Below are 3,891 nucleotides of genomic sequence, written 5' to 3'. Positions count from 1 at the left end.
TGTGTGTGTGTGTGTGTGTGTGTGTCGGGGCAGGGCGAGATAGGGAGCAGATAAGAAGTAAAAAGCTAAACTCTTGAGATCTTGTGTGTGTGTGTGGGCGGGGGTGGTGGGCAGGGCAAGGTAGGGAACAGATAAAAAGTAAAAATCTAAACTCTTGAAAATGCTCTCCAGAAGTCAGCCAGGGAGAGCAGTGGGGCTCTGAGAAAGCTCAGGGCCACTGCAAAGAAGGCAGCAGGAATCAGGAGCCGCCCAACAACTGAGGGATTAGTCAGTGCTCACTGGCTGCCAGTGCCCTCCTCCACCAGCCCCACTGGGCATCCTAATGACAACTTCAAAGAGAAAAAGATCCCTTGCAAGCTTCAGGGTGGAGTGCCTGGAGGGGGAAGGGAGGGGAGGGGAGGGGAGAGGAGGGGAGGGGAGAGGAGGGGAGGGGAAGGGAGGGTCGCCTACTCACTTGGCTCTTTGGGGCCGGCTCTTTGCCTCGGTTGCCATCTCCTTGGGCCACCAGGTCGGAGTCCTTGGTCCTGCTGGCCCCTGGTGGCTTCCCGGTGTTTTGCTTGGGTTGTCTGGCCCCCGGAGAGACCAAGGAATACTTCCCAGTTCTGCCAAGGACTGGCAGGCCCGAGATGGGAGGGAAGCTGTCTAGTGCCAGGGGACCCCCCGAGAGGCAGGCCTGGGGCTTTCTCCCCAGGATGACTTTGGAGACAGCGCCACCCGGCGATTTCTCCTGAGGGCCCTTCTTCCATGGGGTGACCTGGGGCAGGTGGCCGGGCCTTCCCCCTCGCTTCCCGCTGCCCACGCTCGGCGCTTTCTTAGATGGCTTGTTGGGAGAAGAGATGTCGAACTCTCTTGTGAACTGCCTATGCATGGTGGCAGCTAACACATGTTGGATGGAGCACAGGTAAGCGCCAGGCCCGCTGAGGGCAGCCTGTCGGGGCCTGCCTCCAGAAGCATCCAAGCCCCCCGCCTTGAGCTGGCCTCCTTCTTTGCAGAAGATGCCCACCTTCATGTGCGGTGTCTCCTGGAACTCGTCCGAGGACAGGTCGGAGGGCTCCAGGTCTGAGGGGGGCTGGTTCAGTGAAGTTAGCCCCTGGAGACCCAGAGACATGTTCCAGCAATTGCTCTCCTAGACCTCCCCGGTCCCCAGGCCTCCTCCCCAAACCTCCAGACGGCTGCACCCTCACCACCTTGGAGTGCCCTCATCTGGGCCACTCTACCCAGGCCATGGTCGCCTACACCACCCCGGGGACCCCACTAAGTGGGTCCTGTCCCCACCGCTGCCCTCCCTGTGCCCTGGGGAAAGACCTGATCCCAGTCAGACATACCTCATCATCGTCGGACGAGCTCATTTCTCAACACAGCAGACTCCACAACCCTCACAGCCCTAGGTGCTAGAAGCCCTCGGAATGGGGGCCAAGATCCTACCCCTTAACAGCAGGGTGCATGCGTGCCACAGCCCACCAATCGGCGTGTGCTGCATGCCCGTTTTTTGAGGGCTCCCACCAATGAGGACAGAGGGCACGTGGTTCCTACAGGATCAGTCGTTGAAGAGGTGATCGTGGGGGAGGGGAGCCGAATTATAGGTTCCAGGGCTCTGGCCCCGCTTCTTCCGGTTCCTCAGTCTCAAGCTTTAGTTTCGGGTTCTTAAAACTGGTAAGTGGCACCGTGTCTCTTTTGGGCTTGTGGGGACTAAATGCACTGATGACTGTGAAGCCTGCTGGGGCAGAGAATAGTTGTAAGCCCACATTCCCAAAGGTAGCTAACCTCCCGCTCGGTGAAGGAGCAGAGGACTCAAATAGGCAAAAAGCAGCGCTGGAAAGCTCTTCTGTGACAGGGCAGACAGGAAATAGTTCCTACTCTGCAGGCTAAGTGATCCATTGCAACTTGCCTGGCCTCCAGACTTTTGGCAGGACAGCTGCCCTAACCAATGTGTAAACTAATCTGCTCTGATACTGTTTACTGGCTGGCTGCATTCGGGTCATAGGCCATAGTTTCCTGATCCCTGACTCAATCCAAATGGGAGGGAATTCTAATGCACACCATCAATAATTGGGAGCTGCATACTCAAACCACAAATCATTTTTTCTCATCAGATTTGCTAAATTTACGAAGGTCATGAATAAACCAGTGGCTGTGTGCACTGCTGGAGGGGGGCATATATTAAACTTTGGAGGGACACTTGGTGCGGTTATCTGGCAGAATCTGTGCTAGCAAAGTGGGCAACATTCACTTCTGGTTCTGGTACCACTCTTAAAGCCATACATCCCCTTTCGCCCTGAGGAGAATGTGGAGGAGGAGGTGGCTCGGGAGACTGAGCAGCGAGCTGGAGAGCGAGTGAGGGAGCCTAGCCGCCTGCCCGCCCGCCGCCGCCTCCCCTCTGTAAGCACGAGCCGGGGCCGCGGCCCTGAACGCAGCCCCAGCCCCTCCCTCGTCGTCAGGCCACAAGGGCAGCGCGCGCAAGTCAGGGGGAGGGACAGCGACCAAGAGACAGAGCGCCAGAGCCCGTGTATGTGGCATAAGGGGAAGCCGCTGGCCGCCCCCTGTGCCTTCCCCTCTTTCTCACCTCCCTGCTCCGCCCCCAACCCCGAGCACCAGCACCAGGTTGGCGCCTGCAGCCAAAGTCAGTACCAAGAAGCTCAAATCCAACCGCGATGAGGCCCCGAGACTTCAGAAAAAGAACAGCAAGAAGCAATTGAACACATTGATGAAGTATAAAATGAAATAGAAACATAATGAACTTAATACTTTTGAAAGTAGGACAGAAATATTACCAACTCCGCCAACCTTTTTTTTTTTTTTTTCCAGAAGAGGTTGGAATTGATTGCCCAAATCCCAAATTTTGGGGTGACATTTGTTAACCATCCACAAGTGTCTTCTCTGCTTAGGGAGGAGTATGAAGAGGCGCTGTGTTATTTGACAAGAGTTGAAGTGACAGAATTTGAAGACACTACATCAGGTTACAGAATAGATTTTTTATTTTGATGAAAGCCCTTACTTGGAAAATAAAATTCTCTCCAAAGAATTTCATCTGAATAAGAGTGGTGATCCATCTTCGAAGTCCACTGAAATCAACTGGAAATCTGGAAAGGATTTGATGAAAAGATCAAGTCAAACAGAATAAAGCCAGCAGGAAGAGACAGCATGAGGAACCAGAAAGCTTCTTCACCTGGTTTACTGATCATTCCGATGCAGGTGCAGATTAGTTAGGAGAGGTCATCAAAGATGATATTTGGCCAAATTCATTACAGTACTACTTGGTTCCTGACATGGATGATGAGGAAGGGGAAGGAGAAGAAGATGAGGATGATGATGAAGAGAAAGAAGGATTGGAAGGTACTGATGAAGAAGAGGATGAGGATGAAGGTGAAATAGATGAAGATGATGATGAAGGGGTGGAAGGAGAGGAAGATGACTAATGGAACACTGATGGATTCCAACCTTTTGACAAGTGCTCAGGGCTGGTGCACTGGGAAGACCCAGAGGGATGGGATGGGGAGGGAGGCGGGAGGGGGGATTGGGGTGGGGAACACATGTAAATTCATGGCTGTGTCATGTCAATGTATGGCAAAAACCACTACAATATTGTAAAGTAATTAGCCTCCAACTAATAAAAATAAATGAAAAAATAAATAAATAAATAAAATTTTCTCCAGTCCCTAGGAGCAAGTTGCAGTCTTTTATTTTTCTTCCTCTTGTGCTCAGTTGTCCTGTTTTTGAGGTCTCTTTTCTCCTTTATACCATGGTTCACAACTTATTTTGGGGGGGGGGATACCTTGAGCAGAATTCAGTGGGAAAATAATCTCCTACCCCTTTCTGTTCCAAATTCATTTTTATCCCTTCCTGTCTTAAGAAAAACTTTATAGAATCAGCACCACCATGTTCTGTGGTGGA

General features: G+C 52.2%; 1 pseudogene; it reads left to right on the top strand.

Annotated features, from left to right (window-relative positions):
- Positions 1-1,224: 1,224 nt before the first annotated feature.
- LOC133052146 (protein SET-like) lies at positions 1,225-3,416 on the top strand (annotated as a pseudogene).
- Positions 3,417-3,891: the final 475 nt, after the last annotated feature.

The sequence above is a fragment of the Dama dama genome, chromosome X, assembly GCF_033118175.1.
Source record: "Dama dama isolate Ldn47 chromosome X, ASM3311817v1, whole genome shotgun sequence".
NCBI lineage: Eukaryota > Metazoa > Chordata > Mammalia > Artiodactyla > Cervidae > Dama > Dama dama.
Note: the sequence above shows the minus strand (reverse complement) of the source record. Positions and strands in the feature narration are given on the sequence as shown.